The following is an 18,280-nucleotide window of genomic DNA, read 5'->3' as shown; positions in this document are numbered from 1 at the left end:
ACCAAGGTTTTTAGGCAGACCAGAGTAATTTTAGACCTCAGGAAACGAAGCAATTTGGACTAAAAACTAAACAAAAATACTTGGTAAGATTTTGTGTTTTTGCAGTGTACAGTCTTTTAAATCAAACACTAAAACTTCTTTAACCAGATAGAAACAATACTGTTAATTTATGATATAAATCAGTTTCTTAAAGTATGTTTTCAGTACATAATGAAACTATATAATCATTTAAGTTGCATTTTTACTGACTTATGTTAATTAGTTTGACATGCATTTACATCTGTACAAACAGCTCTATTCATATTTCCTTAATATTTTCTCATTCCTTGAACTTTGCTTTCTTCACACTTGGATTTCCTGTCACTTTTTGTTGAAGAATTTAATTTGAAGACCTTTGTAAAATTGGCACTCAGCGTTGACACCTCTACAAGCTCAAAACGTTGGAAAATATTTGTCTGGAAGAGTTTGTCCCTTCTTTTTTTTAATCAGACCACAAAAAAAGAAAAACAGAAAAGTCTCAAACTTATTAGGCTTGTGGGAATTTTCAGCACCAGTCATGGCAAGTTTATAGATAAATTAAGCTATTTTGGGATTAATACAGATCCCAAAACTTGGTTATAAAATACAAAAAAGTGTAAAAATGTAGCTTTTTTGCTATTTTACTGAGACTGATTCAGAGAAATGACTGGTATCTTTGTAATTGATTGTACAAATCAATAAACAAGAGATGGATTAAAGCTAAGTTTGGACCATTGGAACGGCCAGCAACTTCAATATTATAGAAAAAGTGGCTTTTAATTGCGTTTTATTAAAATTCACCTGCTTCCATTCTGCTGATTTATTTATATGATTCCAATTTGAGCTACTATATGTTTACCAATCATTCATGCAGTTCAGTAGCACCAAAATGAACTTAAGGAGACATAACAACAACAAAGGAACGGCTGAAGGATAATTTAAAGTATGATCAAGGTTTCTCTTGGGGTTTGCATTTTTTCACCAATACGGCTAACTGGCAGAGATTAAAGGAGAAATGATGTGTCAGGGCTAATGCTCCTGACCTCACCTCTCTTTGAGTGAACTAATTGGTGTGATTAGAGCAAAGATTACTCCTCTGCGTGTCGTCAGAGTGATCCTGTCTCCCGTCTCGGTAGCTCTGTTGCTCTTTATCCCTATCTGTGGCTGGGCTGCGGCGGGAGATAAGAGTACAGCACGTACATAGTGGTCTTGTGATGCGGAGTCGAACCGGGCAGGAATTGTAATTACTCTGCTTTGCATCAACACACTGATGCCTGCTGAAGGGTCTGGGCCCCTCGCAAAACCCTTTCTGGCTGAGTTCAAGAGGCTGATAGGCTATCTGGACAATCTGCAGGCTGCTGGGTTGGAAAACAGTTCCCATATTGTCCCCTGATGGTGAAAGTCAGGGAATAAACTTTCTTTTCATTTGCATTAAGCTGCAAAGACAAAGGCTTAACAAACAACTACAGATTAAAGGAAGGATTTAGTGTTTAATCCCATGAAAGGAAACACCTTCTGGTTGTCTCTTAGTCAACCAGGATCGCCTATGGCCTATACAAAACATTTTCTGCACAGAATCATTCTCAAATAATAAGATTTTAGTCATAAGTTTTGCCTGTTTTGAACTGTTGTGAGATCTGTCACTTCAAATCAAATTGCTGCTGGTCACGCCCCCCTGAACTCAACGTTTACAGTCGCATGTGAAAATGGCTGTAAACTGATGTGCAATTACACAACTACACATCTTTGAAAAGCAAAAGTGGAGCCTTCTGCACAACCAACAAGAATGCAAAAAGTGGTTTTTCTTTCTTTCTTTTGAGGCGTAGTAAAGACCCAAATGGAAGTACAAAGACAAGCAGAAAGTGAATCCCCTGTAAAATGCTCTTTTAAAGACGCGTTTCATAATAGGTCCGCTTTAAATTAGGCGTATCTGCACCAGTCCTGTTCAGTCCACTTTTTTCAATCATGGTTCGTCTGGGGAGGTGTGAATGCGGAATCAAATTCTGACATGGACTAAGAAAACAACTTTGGTTTGCCTACAAACCTCGGCCTTGGTTCGGTTGAAGTGATCTCTGATGCGGTTTGAATCCATATGTGAACGCCAAGCAGACCAGAGACCTCTCCAAAATCAGGAAGTGGAAAACAGGGCAGGGAATTCTGGGTAAAAACAACCAAAATGAACATGTGATCTCAGCTCTAGAGGAGAAATTTATTTAGCAAAAGATAAGAGAAACCTACCACCGCTAAAATCCATTTTTATTTACATTTCATAAAGAAGAAAGTTGCGCTTGTTTTCTTCTCCAGAGGTTTTTGTGTCGTTTCCTCCAGTGATTCTTGGTCCAGCGCCACTACAGGCGAAGAGGGGAACAGGTTGTGCAAAGTGTTTGGTTTATTTTTCGCAGGCAGGGAAAAACTGGAACACAGCAGCTGAATCTGTAACAAATGTTGCAGTTTTGGTTCCCAACCGACCCGAATGTACTCGAAAACCCTAACCATCAAAAGACTGACTGATCAATGTTGGGTTTTTCTTTTGCAGAAACAGATGTGAGGTCATCTCGATGGGAAAAAACGTTTTATTGACAGTGTGACTCTGCGAGCCGGGAATATTTCAGCCCAAACTTGGACCGGCGCCGTCCGAAACGAGGAGCAGCAGTTTGGCTTCCTGCAGGTTCGTTCGGTCGATGCCTTCATGGTCGCCTCTTTCTGCATTACGCTGCGCGTTTTCGCCTGCCTTGATTTAAAGCAGGAGGTGGGGAGGGATTTCAGAGTAATATAAATTGTTGTCAGTGCTGAAGCTGTGGAGGTCAAAGGGCGCCGCTTCACAAAAAACAGACAGCAGTTGTCTTATCGAGTGAGGATCAGCCTGCTGAGGCTCTGAAGTGCCTTTGAAGCGCGGCGCTCCCGTAGGTTCAGCATGGCGTGACTTGAGCCGAACGGGCTCGGCAGAACCATGACGGGGAGAGGGGGGCGGTTCTGGTTGTGGTTATCGGATGCCGGCGCAGCGAGTTGGAGAGATAACAAACCCAGAGGAGGGCAAGAAAGTCGAAATGTCGGACTTTCCGAGCAGCCACCAACCGAAGGTTTGAGCCAGCGATGCACATCTGTGCCTTATTTCACTGCTGTTCAGTGTTTGGCCGGTAAACAGACCCGAGTGGACTCAGAGGCATGCATCACGGAGAATGCAAAGGTGCAGATCTTATATTGAAGCTGCATTCCAGTCTCGCCCCCATGGGGTACATGACAGGGCTTTACATGAAAGAGAAAAGGGAGACTGCAAGTCTGAGGAGGATATTAGAAAAATACATTGGAAAACGTTGCCTGTGGCAATTTCTTTCACTTTCAGGAACAATTTTGTACCTTTTCCTTCAGAGGGGGACGTGTGCTCCGGAGAGGGGGAGGAAGAAAAGAGGGTTAATGTAATGAAAACCAACTGCCAGGCCGTCACTATCTATCCATCCCGGTCCAGGGGTGCCTGGACATGGAGAGGAAAAAGAGGCCCTCTGCTAATCCAGTCCAGTCTGCTCCTTCGTTTCCCTCCGTCGACTTTAAATTCAGCAGAGAAAATGTTTCTAAAGCAAGAAGCTTCGGATGGGGTAGTTAAAAAAAACAGCAAAAAAATCTTACCAAGTGATTTTTGTCCCGTTTCTAGTGCAAATATCTTGGTGCGCTTGAAAGAAGACACACTAACCTGCAAGTAATCTTTCAAAAAAATAATGACCTGCCGGTTAACTTGAACGTTTTTATCATTATTAAAGAATTATTTACTTAAAAAGCTCCTATATTTTTGCTGAAAAGTTACCTGTAAGTCTATTTAGTCTTTTTTCAGGTGTATTTCAAGATATTTGCAGTAGAAACTGGACAAAAATCACTTGGTAAGATTTTGGGTTTTTGTCAGCTAAAGTCCACAAAGTAAAAGACCAGGAGCCACTTTTTATTTTTTATTTATTTATTTATTTTTTTTGCATTGGCATTTAGACTTAGGTGTTTGTTTTGGTTGGATTTACCCAGAATGCCCTTCGCTGTCGTCCACTTCCTGCTTTTGGAGCGGTACTACCAAAACACTTTATTCTACTGTACATGTTTCTACATTGAAGACATTATGAATGAAACTTTAATTAGAAAAATGTAAATGCATCAAATTCAACACAGTGGGTTTCGCAATCAGACACGAATAATAAAAAGTCAAGGAAAAAGTCAGCATAATTTAAGGATCAAAGGCAGGTAGAGCTGCAGGGTGATGATTATGTTGTTTGTGAGCATGAAGTTCCAGGTCAATGAGGAGGAAACGTCACCAAGGCCTTAAACGCCAGGAAGGAAGTCACATTTGGTGACAAATGGAAAAAATAAGTCACTCTCCACAGAGCGCCCAAAAATTACACTTTTTGAGGGAGGGGCTTCTTCAGTGCTTTCAGTGAAGTGAAAATAAAGCAAGAAGTGACTCCAGTATGAGAAAAAGTATTTAGTAAAAAGGCAACTCAAGTACTGAGTAACTAGTCAGATTCAAAATGTAAAAATTCTCTCAAGACTCACAAAAAGTTCCCACAAAAAAAGTTCCCACAAAATTCAAGCACTTTTCAAGTTTTCAAACTTTTCCATCAATAAAGTCTTAAATTTGTTAACTTCAAGGTTTGGATGCTGATGCTACTTTCAAATGGTTAAAATTATGTTGCGCATTTAAATATAATTTCAAAATCCAAACAATTTTTTTAGTTTGCTAAAACAAAACTGGTGAGCTAAATACAAATAATGCTAATGAAAGTAGGAATGTTACACACAGAAAACACTTGGTAGCATTCGGGGGGCAACCAATGAAAATCTACCTTGGACCCCAAAAAAGCTTTGTCCGGCCCTGATTTCACTCATAAAAGAAAAAAACATACTACCATAGTTACTTATATTTACTTGAGCAACTTTTTGGGAAAAAAGTACTTTTGGGAGTATGTTTACTACGTTTTTAATTTTGCTTCAGTAATTTTATTATGAAGTTTCTCTATGCTCAGTATTTCAGATTTTTTTCAAGCAAATTTTTTACTTTAAACTCTTTATTTTCTTTTAGATTTCTGAATTGTTTTTTTTTTCCAGTTACATGTACTTTTTACTTTTAGCTGAGTAGTTTTACTTTTAAGTATCTCTACTCTTAGTTGAGTAAAATTTCTGGATTTTGTTTGGACTGAATGAAAACAAACCAAAAATTCAACAGTTTTTCTTGAAAGAAAATGATTTGGAAAAATTTTCTGTTGTCTGATTTTATTTTTTGTTACTTTTATGAATTATTGTCATTTTTAAGTTCCCAAAATTTCAACTTGACTTTACAGTCTGATGTCATTTTTAAATATGAAATGACTGATAATTAGATGTGTTACTCAGACTTTTTACTAAATACTGTTTTACTTCAGTAATTACTTGATTAAAAATATGTTGAAGTAGTTCTACTTTTCCTTGAGGAGAGTCTTTGGGTTCTTTGCCCGCCTCGGCTCATTACCCCGTCGGCTTTGACAGGCAGGGAGAGCCGTTCGTTCTCACCACGTTTATTACCGGCTGCCTTAATGAGCACTTTGCAGCGTCACCTTCACGCTGTGATTTACAGAATTGCTTCAGCCCAGATCAGAGGCCGCGGCCCGTTGCCTCGCCTGTGAAACCGTCAGCCTTTCCTGACACTTTGGGCCAGCCCGGGCAGACTGGGTTCACAGCTGGGCCCAACATGGTGGAAGGTGTGAAGAGCCGGGCTTTAATGAGAAGCTGAGTGGGAGCGATGGGAGCGATGGGAGCTTTATCGCTGCAGGCGGTAGAAATTACTTTCATAAACTTAAAAACTGAAATCATTCAGTTTTTGATTAAAACTAATAGAGCAGAGGGGAAATAAAACTACAACAGTGTAAATATCAGGTTTATTACAACAACCTGAGCTGACCAAAGTGCTTCAAAACAATCACAACATCACAGGTAGATAAATAAAAATGTGTCGAATAAGTAATAAAATAACTTTAGTGCTTTTCTGTTTTCATTATTTCTGTGGAAATCAAGACACTCATCTTTATCATTGAAAAGTAATCACATCCTGAAAGATTTCCTCGTTTTGTCACACTTAAAGGTTTCAAGTCATCAAAATAATTTTGATACAAGATTAACATAGCCTGAGTAAACAAAAACGTTTTTTAATTATTGGGAATAAATAATCGAAACAAAGCCCAACTGATCGTATGTTGGTCCTGACCACACCCTCCACTTGGCCACGCCCCTCACAGTTTCTTGGCTCCGCCCACTTTTTTATTTATTTTTTTTACATTTGGCACAGTTTTGCTTTAAAATTGCTGAAAATGTTTTATAACTGCCTATTGTAATATAGATCAAAACCGGATATACGCTAATATGCATTGACACGCACAGAGGAAACAATCTAATGCAGAAGCTAACATCTGCGATCTTCCTTATTTCCTCGCCACCTCCACGCATGATGAAGATATCTCTTAAATAGAACCTGTCTGATAGCATGAAGTAGGATGAAAGATCTTAAAAAGCAAACATTATGCAAAAAGCTCAAGGAGCATGAAACAGCAGTGGCCTTCCAACTGTTAATACTGCAAGTTTCCACCAAACTCCGAGAGTTTTGGGAAAATGTCCATGTATTTTTTATTTATTTATTTTTATTTATTTTTTTTTGGAAATGCCGGGTCGTGACGAAGGAAAAACAACACAGCCTTCAGTTTCAGTGCTCACCAGAGCAACCTATGGCCTTTTATTGGCAGATTGCTAATAAAACAGGAAGTCAACAAAAACATCATCAATAAGATTCAACAGCTGTTGGTCTTTTGGACCTGTTTTAAGTACAGACTTGGGGTTTTGGTGCATAAATAAAAAGAAAAACAAAAAGTTGCAGAGTGTTAACTGAGACATCATCTGTGAGGTTTTATTGCATTTAAAGATGTGGTAAAAGAGACAAGGTCGCTTGTACCTGAACCATGAAAAGACCTCTGAAATGAGATGGTCATGATGGGAAAGACGGCATATCCCCCTGTCAGGTCAGGGTCATGTTAGCCATGCTCCCCCGCTGCCCTGACCCTGCAAACAGATCCGCCCTGAGCACCTGGGTCAATCCATTAGTCACTATCGAACCATTTCACAAAGCCGGCAAGATGTACACCTGGGGCAGCAGTTGGTGCTCTGCCGCGTCAACCCACCCTGAGGGATGTCATTCTTTCACTCCATTTGTCCCGGCTTCTTCGGTTTCGTTCGCTTCTAACTGACAAAACACATGTCGTTTACCTCATCTGGCTTCGCCGGAAAGTAGAACTGAAGCTTCTTTGGCCTCGTCAATTTCAGACATTTCTCAAAATGGCCGACAGATGCCATTTTGTACGACGCAAGTACATTGTGGCATTATTCTTCCGTTTGGGTTTTAACTGCTTCTGAAACTGGTAATAATTTTTTGGTGTCTGGGAAAGGAGCCGCTTCAAAAATCTCCCGAATAAAAAGTCACAAATCACCAGGTTCTGCCCGTTACCCAGCAACCTCACCCCGTTAATTAGCAACCCAACTGGAGCTCAAGCATCTTTGGTCATCTGGTTTTACCTCTATAAATGCTGTACAATGGAAAAAGACAGGTGTCTTATTGACTTTCCATCCAGAAACCACTTGCTGCTGGTTGTGCAGGAGGCTCCACTTCTGCTTTTCAATTGTATACAGTTGTATTGCGCATCTGTTTGTAGCTATTTTTATGTAAAAATGTGTTTATTTAAGGATCTCCATTAGTCTCTACCATAGAATACCATGTAAACTACAATAAAATCATTCTTTTACAAATGCTACAAAAAAAGATAAATTCTTTAACAAAACAAAAAAAAAAATAAAATAAAACTACAAAATTCAAAGTGATCACCTCAACATTTAGCAAACATTACAAAAGGACATCTTGAAATGCTTTAAAACATACAAAATAACACAATTTCAAAGATAAAAACAAACAGTAACAATCTTCACTTTGCGTTTAAATTCATCCATTCCCTCATCTCAATATTATTTAATAATCTATTCTAGATTTTTTAAAGGTTATTTTTAAATGTTTCATAATCAGAAATTAATGCAATTACAGAGGGCAATATGTTCCTCTTCACAGCTGATTTATAATAGTTGGGGGCGTGGCCAGCAGCAGCTTATTGGGATTTAAAGAGACGGCGCCCAAAAACAGCTCGTCCTGAAAGGGGCAGAACAGAGCCACAGCTGAGCAAAATAAAAGCTCATTATCTAAGAACAAATATGTGCAAAAAGTGTAATAAACATGTTTTGTATAAACCATAGACTCATCTGTTCAATGAAGAATAATCGGGTCACCTTTAGCTACAGAAGACATTTTTAGAACACCTTCACCTATATTGTCCAATAAAAGGTCGCCTATTTCACGGTGAGGCCACCTCTGAGAAGGTCATTGAGTTCATCCAACAATATGATGAAGGAAGTTCACTGAACTCCTGCTGTGCTGGGACGTTAACTGGAGTAACACAAGAGCCATTAAATATATGCCTCCAAAGAGAAATGCTTTATTTGCCTTTAACAGGGCAGTAAACCCATTTTCCAATCAGAAGACCACCAGCTTCATCGGCCTGAACCAGCCGACCAACCGACCGTCCGCCGTCCTTCTGGCTGAAGAAAAACTCTGCAGTGCTACAGAGCTTCAGCCTTGATTTAAGATTTGTCCAGCGAATGTAACTTGAAGCAGTCGACTTTTCAGACAGCTTTATTTTGCTCCTGTCTGATCGCTCTTCCCCAAGGGGATCTGAGATTTATGGAACCGGGAGGGACAAGGAGACCTGCGGGATGGAGCAAATTGTTCACGGATCTCTGGCCTGTGTGTGTTGGGAAAGAGAGAACCTTATGAAGATATCCGAATTACCAGATTTTATATTCTATCCTCTGTTTCTATGTTCTCTGACTGGATGGCAGTAATTACAATTTGTCAATATTTCACCATTTCACAGTTGTTGTGTTTCCACTACATAAGAAATGCAGTTGAAATAGTCATAATGTGTTTGTTGGTGGAGCCAAAATGCAGATTGGAACTGGGAGCATGGATGGGTCGTAATGAATGGTCTTTAATAAAACTGAAAACTTACCAAAATCATGGGGAACGCAGGGATCCAGAGTCAAACCAAAAACAGAAATCCAGGGGAAAATGACGGCAGGGAAATATCGGGAGTGGACAGAAGGAACCATCAAGGAGGAACTGAGAATGAGTTGTATTGATAAACAAAGAAGAAACAGACGATTGATTAGAAACGGATTGAAAGTGCGAGGGGAGAGAGAGAGAAGGTGACACAGGGGGCGAGAAAATAAATAAACACTAAAGAATAACTAAACCTGAGAAACATAATTAAACTACAGGAACAAGGAATAATTAGAGACAAGAAATTAACAGATTTAGAAACACTGACAAAGACTGAACTAAAGTAAAACAGAACCAAGGCTGATCTAATCAAAGAAAGACACTAAGGGACTCAGAATAATCAAAATGGAATGAAATAATCAAAACAACCCATGATTATAACAAAACCATACCTGAATAAGTTTGTTCACACAATAAACCATTAAAAACAAACTGGGCCATCATCCTCCTACCACTTCCTGTTTGTCTTCTTTGTCGTTTCCCCCAGCAGTAACATCAGGTTGATGATGTAAAAACGTCAACTTCAAATCAGTTCAAAAAGCTCATAAATAAACTAATAAACACAAAAATGAAGGGGATTGTATCCATAATTTTAGTGTTTTAGTTATAGGAATTAGTTTTTCCACCATTAGTTTATTTAGTACAGTTAACAAAAATGTTTTCTCAATTTTGTTTTTTGTTACTTTTAATTAACTAAACTAACCTTTAATTAGCGCAACTTATGCACTTCTAATCCCATTCCTAATTCAGTTTGTCTTGGTCTACTCTAGGCAGCAGCTCTAAACTGTCACAAAGATTGCTAATAACTTAAAAAGGTTAAATCAATACTTCTCATAAGGTAACAGTAAAATAAATGAATGATATTTTGTTACACCTTGTCCTCCAGTTAACACCAGCCTCTTTATCTCTGCCCAAAAACCAAACCAGCATGATGGCACTCCTGAAATATGATGTAGAGATTACAGTTCGGATGAAGCTTTGTTCCTGGTTTATTTTAGCACCTGTGGGAATGCCTGCCATTTCCACAGGCCACAATGAGATAAGTTTAAACGCCCAAACATTTTGGGCATGCGCTCCGCTCCAAGAGGACAAATGCAGTGTCAAAACTCTGCTGTTGCGAGGAATGCTCTGGTCTGAAACAGACCCAGCATGACGGACGCCGCGTCCTTATTGACGATGCCAACTGGAAGATGTTTGTGTTTCTGAATATAAAAATTGGAGCTTGATTTTTCAGAAGTTTGCTTTGGTTAGAAATCACCATCCAGTCAAGGATTTTTCTAAACCCCATGGGAAATAAATAGCAATAGCGCTCAATGTCGACTGTCGTAGTCAAAGTCAAATATTTGGGATCTAAACCAATTGGTGATATTTTCAAAACCAAATCAGTAGCAGAAATTTTGTTGTGAATCACTGTTTGACTTTACCGACAAACTAAACATCATACCGTGATCCTCAGGTATGGCTATTTCTGTAACCATTACCTTCTTTACTTTTGTCTTTTATAAAAGTGTAAACAATGTTTTGGGAACATTTTCCAAATAGACTTATTTTAATAATCATGCTGAAAACCATCTTAAATATATAACTTGGACAGGTTTCATCATAAATATCAATCGATTATTTTAATTCAATTGTCTTATGGATTTCGGAGTGAACCAATCATTTTATAAATTTTGCCAGATGTTGACGTAAACAGGAAGTAGATGTTGTAAGCTAGCATGGGCCAAACATGGAGAGACGTTTTCCAGGAATATGTGTTGCAGTCGATTAAGTTTTAATTGTTCTGTCATTTCAACTAGTATTGGCAAAAGTACAACCTTTAACTCTATTTCCGAGAAAAAATAGACTGTAAAATGGCGGCTTAGGTCAATTACCGTCCGGAAAATACGGACATATAGTCCGTATTTTTTTATAGTTCGGCTAGAGGCGCGACTTATACTCAGGAGCAACTTATGTGTAAAATTATCCACACGATTATATCATATCACATGTTATTTTCACACTAAACCACCAGAGGGCGCTCTAGGCCTGTGTTCTTGCACCTTCGGAGTTAGCAGAGTTGTTTACAAGCGACATTGAGGACAAAAGATTTCATTGCATTTAGTGATTTGGAGAGACACGAATGATTTGGTAAACTTGTTCGCATGTTATTTATAGTAATAGTTATTTATGCTATAGTTATTGGTCATGTAATGTTAGCATACAGTACAATTATTCAGCCTGTCATTGCCTCTATCCTATTTTTATTTTTATATTGCCTTTCTAGATGACATGCCTGTTCTTGGTGTTGGATTTTATCAAATAAATTTTCCTGAAAAATGCGACGTATACTCCAGAGCGACTTATATGTTTTTTCTGCTTTATTATGCATTTTATGGCTGGTGCGACTTATACTCCGAAGCGGCTTATAGTCTGAAAAATACGGTAATTTTTTATTTTATCTGTTTTTGTTTTGTTTTCTGAATACTCTTCCTTACCAAATTAACGTATACATAATCAATTATTTGACCTTCAAAAGAATGAGAGGAAACCAACTATTTCTATAACTAATAAAAACTTGGATGCAGTTAATTGGCTTTTTGCGCCCTGCTGATTGATATTTGCAGTTAGGATCCAAAACACGTGTCCGCCGCACTGACTAGAAACAAGCTGTTTGCTGCATTGAGCCTCGGCTTAAGGGTGTGAAGGTTATATGAGCAGGCGGGCTGAGAGTGAAAGAGAGTGTGGTGACCTGGAACAGCTTCATGACTCCAGCCTGACGGCTTTTAAAATCCACACGCCGCGGCTCTTCATTGAACCCCCACTTGACCAGCGACGGCCCCGATGGGAAGGCGATTGTTTACTTAATGACTGTTATATGGAAAACCTGGGGACAGGAAGTCCTTAAAACAGCAGAGGTTGCTATTTATACTGGCCCTTGTGAAGGCCGTTGAGGAATGCATCCATTCACAAGCTGGCGGCCATCTTGGAAGTTTGCTGTTGGCTTCCTGTTTCCATGTTTACACTCCAGCGCCGCCGGAGCCGATAAGGACGCCGAGGTTTAATCCTAGTCATCTGGCTCATTTTCTACATCACTTCATGCCACTTGGAGTGAACTGGAAAAGCCAGTTAGCCGCTACAACTTTTTTTCTTTTTTCTTGACTTCACAGACCGAATCAAGCAAAAAAAATAAATAGAAATGTGAATAAACGTGGCTACAGGCGGAAAACGTTTAGTCTGCTGGTCTGATGAAGTTAAATTGGAGATGTAATCTGCAGAGAAAATCAAAAGGTCATCGTCAGTTAAGGAGGAATGGGGGGTTCATCTCATCGCCCTGTCATGAACAATGCAAGAAGAGCGACACTTTTAAAACGAGTTTTAAAAAGATTTACAGCTGATATAAAATAAATTAAAGCACAATCCATCTTCTTCTCTTTTTAGAGCATTGTAAAAATACATATTTTCACTCATAATGTAACAAAATCAGTTTAGTGGATTAGTTTTACTGAATTGTTAAATAAGAAAGCAAAGAGATTTTTTTTCTTAAATTATTAGGAAAAAAGATCAGTTTATGTTTTTTTAGAATAAACTGGAAATGCATCACAACAATAGTTCAAATGAATAGATTAAATTATCTATTAAATCCAATAAAATATGATGAACAAAAAATATATATATTAAAAATAAAATATTTGTATGTATTGATTTATGTAAAAATTTAATAATTATTTAGATCATACGGAAATAAATTTAAAATGACAAATTATATATGTATGTTTATTTATTATGAATATATATGTATTTAAAGTATAATGTGTCTTAATGTGTCTTTATAATGTGTTATAAGTATATATATTTACTAAAAATGTATTTATTTATAATATATATCCAAATATTTATTTATTTTATATAAGTAAATATAATCATGTAAAATATAAATGAATGCATTTATTTGTATTATACAAATATTATATATCGATACAAACATTGATATAAAATATAAATATTAATAAAGTTTCGAACTTTGTATGTATTGTGTTTGTATGTTACATTTATATTTGGTTAAATGCAAAAAAAATATTTAAAATGCAAATCTAATAAATAATACTGAGTTGTAAATATTACATACATATTTATTTTTAGAAAAATTTTTATTGCAAAGCTGAGATTTTTTCAAATACATATATGCTGCCTAGTTTGTAATATTTTCTCATTTTTTTTTTAAACATAAAATTTTTCTGCAAGTAACTCCAGTGAAATATCCCTGAAGCGTTTTTGACAGACATCTTATTTATGAGAGACTGATGTGCGGACGGTCAGAGGACGTGCCGGGTCGCCGCCGAGCCGACAGGGACCCGGATTGATCTACTGTATGGGAGACGTGTTAATAAGTGAGACGTTACAGACTGATGGGATTCCCAGAGAGCCAACAAACGGATAACGTGATGCAGAAAACAGATGGAGAGGGCGCCTCCTCCCTCGTCTTTCACACACCGACGGACGCAACGCAGAGAGACACACCTGCCTCAGCTGGGTGATCTATGAGCCTCTGAAGGGAAATTTGTTCGACCTTTCCTGTAAAATAATGTGATTTTTCTCACCCGCATATACGTTTCCTCGCCTGAATAACGTTTTACTTGTCTTAAGAAAACATTCACAGCGCCCTCCATAGTTATATGCACCCCTGGTGACGATGAAGCTCTAAAATAAATTAATCATTTCTGAGAAAAGTAATTTCCGTAACTTGGACAACACGTAATCTCTTCAGGTTATAACAGGTTTACGATTTACATTTGAGGCAAAGCATCAGGAAAATACATAAATAGAGAAATTAAACAACATCTAAACGCTGTGGTGGCGTTGGTAGGCCGTCGCGGGTTCGATTCCTGGGCCCGGCGACACCCACTGCATATCCTCACCCCTCTTCCTGTCAACCTACCTTCAAATAAGGGACACGCGATTTCTTGGACGGCAACTTTTTACTTTTATTTGAGTACAATTTTTGGTACTTTATCCCATTTGATTGACATATATAGAGGACAGATGCTGAGAAAATGTTTCATTTCATATTAAAAGTTTGATTTCATATGATTAACAGAATCTGCAACCATAAAACCTCAGCTGTAGTACTTTGTCCCACTGGGTAGATAATAAACGTCGAGTGAAGAAGTCTGTTTTTGTTCTTATCTGAAAGTGTGTTTTCATAGCTGAGGGAGTCAAACGTCACTCGGCCTCCTGCTGTCAGAGACAACAGACGGCGCTCTGCTTCACAGATCATAAACACCCTGGTGACAGTGGTCAGGCTTATTATCCTCACATCCAGCGACAACAAGCTGGATGTCCCAACTTCACACAACCCCAACCAGCTCAGACCCCTTGTTAGCGCGACTCCTTCTGCCAGGTGCAGAAAGTCGGTATTTCAGTGTAAACTGCTTGCGTCTAGCAGCCAAATGTCAGCAAGTAACCTCATAATCTGACTGATCAGTCCGTATCGGTTGAACATGTAGGCCAGGAGTCAGAGCTGCTTTGCGTGGGGAATGTTTCTGCTGCCATCCGAGGCGAGCTGCGCCGGACCCCAGGGGGCCAGAGACAGCCGGGCTCTGACTGGATGAGAAGTGTCTGCGCTGTCAGCTCTGGTTCCCAGCGTGGCCTTTCTCCCCTCCCGCCCCCACAGCGCCACTCCGTTGGCGCTTTTGTGTGCGGACCGCGCTCCCTGCGGACTCGCCGCTCTCTCTGGCCTTTCACATGCGACTGTGTCCAATCAGCCGGCGCTCCCTCCTCCTCTGGATCTGGAGCCCCTGTCTGCTTCTCCAACCAGCGCCTGAGCCACTAGACTGGCAGATATTAAGGAGCTGAATACCTGCCTGAAGAGAAATTGGCATGTTGGCCAGGAAATTAAACTGCAGCAAAGTGCAAACTGGACTTTCCTCAAGGCTTCAGAGAGTTTGTGGGAATCTTTGACTTTTCTTCCAGAAACATGTTGGTGAAATGGACAGTAGCTGCATTTTTCTCTTAACTGTGCACATCTTTGTCTACATTCTGCTAATGTTGAAAAAACAGTTGCATGTTGAGTCAACCATCACCTGATTTTTGATCTATATGCTCATATTAACTTATTTTATATTGAATCAAATATTGATATTAATCTTTTCTAAAGCAATTTACTATGTGAAGCCCATTGGAAGAGTTTTCACCATTGAGTTTATGCTGCTGGGTACAGTTGTGCGCTCGTCTTTGTCTATATTCTGTTTATATAAAACAGGAAACAACACATTTTTGCCATTGTGGGGTTTCCATATTTGCTAAAATTGTCATCATGTAGTGAAGGCATAACATCAGCCAGATAATCTGTAAAAACATCCATCTGCTACTGACGACATCGCTACAGAACAAAAACAACCAATCAGAGCCAGGAAGAGGGTCTTAGGCTGTCAATCAAACTTGTGAACGCGCTGCTAAATGTGCTAATTGCTGAGAAACAACTTACCGTTACAAGAAAAATGTTGATACGGTTCCTTGGTGGCTATGCTAACAGGCTATGGAAGCTGTTAGCATAAGTATGCAGCATTTTGGAGAAATTGTATTTGGTTTTACCGAAGAGCTTTGGATTCAACACGTTTGAATGACGCACAACGTTTTATAAACTGTGCGACGCTGTGAGGGGTCTGGTGGAGCCAGCTGCACATTGTCTGAAAAACAAAAACAAACCATCATCCTTCTGCCACTTCCTGTCGCCTTCTTCAGCGTCTTCACCAGTAGTAACATCCGGCTGTTGATCATGTGACTCGTCAATAATTTCTTAACATTGATGACAAAGTGCTGCTTACATATAACATGGTAATATGTCTTGTTATAAGAGAAATAATCTGCCAGCACTTTTTCATCAATACTGAGGAATCATTGATTAAAACAAGCTCCCATTTCTTTTCTAAAAATAGTTACTTGTAAGTTAGTTTTGTCTCAAGTGTATTAACATATTTGCGCTAGAAACTAGACCTAAAACACTTGGTAAGGTTTTGTGTTTTTGCAGTGAGGACTTTAGCAGGAGGGCAGAATAAACAAGTTTTTTCTTTAATATAAATATATAAACAAATCTTAATGCATGCTTTTGAATAAAAAAACATGTTTATTAATACAAAAAGGATGATGTACAGGGACACTTAAAATGATTAGTTTCTCTGATTTTATTTTTAAAAGTTTATGTTTGAGCAAAATGAACATTGTTCTTTTATTCTATGAACTACTGACAACATGTCTCTGAAATTCCAAGCAGAAATTTAGTATTTAATTCCAGAAAAAGACGAAAAAGATGCAGCGCATTCAGACCTTTAATAACGCAAAGAAAACAAGTTCATATTTGTTTAGAAACAGCAATACTGATGTCCTAACTCAGGAAGAAATCAGTATTTGATGCAGTGGGCTCTGCATGTCCTCCACTGATCATCACACATCCATAACGTTGTTTCCCAAAACTTTGCTCTGCCTGAAGGTTTGCTGAATTTGGCCTTGACCAACCGACGACCCCCAGCGAGTTGGTCTAACCTCTGCAGGACGAGCTGACACCTTGCTGGAACCTCCTCTGTCGGTCGGCGAGCTGCACCTGCAGCCTGCAGCAGGGTGGGCCACCAAGCACACTGGAACACATAAGTGCTTCTTCAGAGCTGATTATGCTGTTTACTCATGCCCATACGCACAGCAGATGACTGTTTGCTCCCTCTCTGCTGCATTTCTGAGCAGGCGTCTCTCCAAGTCGGGGGAATGGTTTGCAGAACACTCAGGCTGTCTAAACAGCAGAGGACTTTTCAGAAACTGTTTATTTTGTTGAGCTGTTTTCAAAAAGAAACAGATTATTCCACATTAAATAAAGATGACGCCAATCTTTGATGCAGTGTTTGTAACTGGGGTCTTAAACAGAAAGTGTTTCAACTTAGCAGAAGTCTTGAGTCATAAATTTTTCATTTTGTATTATGTCCTTCAGGCTTTCTGAAGATTTTGTTGCTTTTCTTTGGGTTTTAGTATATTATTCATGTGTTTTCAGTTTAAGACCTGATTAGATTGAGATTAAAGTTTTCGTTTATTTATCTGGTAAGCTGCTTAACTTTAGCCTGAGTTATTTAGAGACAGAAGACTCTAAAATTAGTGAACTAGTGTCATATTTAAACATAGCAAAAAATAAAAAAAACAGGAAAACAACTTATTTTAAATCTTTTTTTTTTACTGCACAACCTGGACTGAAACTGGAAACTTTATAAATGAGAAAAATGGGAGCAAAAATAATTAATTTCAAAGTGTAACAGGTAAAAATAAAAACATTAAATTTTGTATTTGAATTGTTGTTCAAATAAAAATATGACAATTAAGAAAAACTAAATAGGAAATATTGAAATTATTTTCATAAAAGCAGACTGCAAAAATTAAAACATTCCACTGCTTAAACTCATACAAAGTTATGCAGACACTTTGTCTGCGCTGTTGAAACTGATACTTTTTTACTATTTTATTATCTAAGTGTGATATATTGTCAAACTTCTGAACTTTGGGCGATTTTGTGGTGTTTTTAATGTCACATTTACACAATAAATAGAAACAACATAAAAACAAAACACAACAAAACACATGAATCCACTGTTTTCTAAACAAAGTGCAAAAAGTTTTCATTTGAGAGCAAATCTAAGATGGCAGAGTTTAAATACAAAAGTAAAACATAATTTCAAAAAGGAATCTGAAACTGATTTGGTATCAATATCATTGATATTCTGGATCAATCCACCTTCCTCTAATGGTTGGTTAATCTTTATTCGTGAAGGAAAACAAATATTGACAAAATGATGACATCACAGCAAAAGTGTGGACCCTGTCCTGACACATTGTTGATCCTAACACACACACACACACACACACACACACACACACACACACACACACACACACACACACACACACACACACCATTTACTCTTTATGTAAATGTGTTAGCTCACATGTTTAGCTAACACTAACATACCTGGCAACAGAACTATTCTAAAATATGTAAGTTGAATTATTATTTTAATTTGAACTTTTTGACTGGGTTGTTTAATATTGATTTGATTATTGGTGGGGAGTTTTATATTGATCTCTTTAAAA

General features: G+C 38.3%; 1 protein-coding gene across 1 annotated transcript in view; it reads left to right on the top strand.

Annotated features, from left to right (window-relative positions):
* Positions 1–18,280, top strand: part of cdon (cell adhesion associated, oncogene regulated) — an 88,362-nt gene that overhangs the window by 20,151 nt on the left and 49,931 nt on the right. Inside the window, exons 2-3 of the mRNA XM_055028570.1 lie at positions 2,555–2,686; positions 16,644–16,771. The gene's annotated coding sequence lies outside the window, so the exon portion shown is untranslated. The remainder of the gene's footprint in view (positions 1–2,554; positions 2,687–16,643; positions 16,772–18,280) is intronic.

This window comes from Poeciliopsis prolifica, unplaced genomic scaffold, assembly GCF_027474105.1.
Source record: "Poeciliopsis prolifica strain line A6 unplaced genomic scaffold, Auburn_PproV2 SCAFFOLD004, whole genome shotgun sequence".
Taxonomy (NCBI): domain Eukaryota; kingdom Metazoa; phylum Chordata; class Actinopteri; order Cyprinodontiformes; family Poeciliidae; genus Poeciliopsis; species Poeciliopsis prolifica.
The sequence above is the reverse complement of the archived record's forward strand: the minus strand, read 5'-3'. Positions and strand labels throughout refer to the sequence as shown.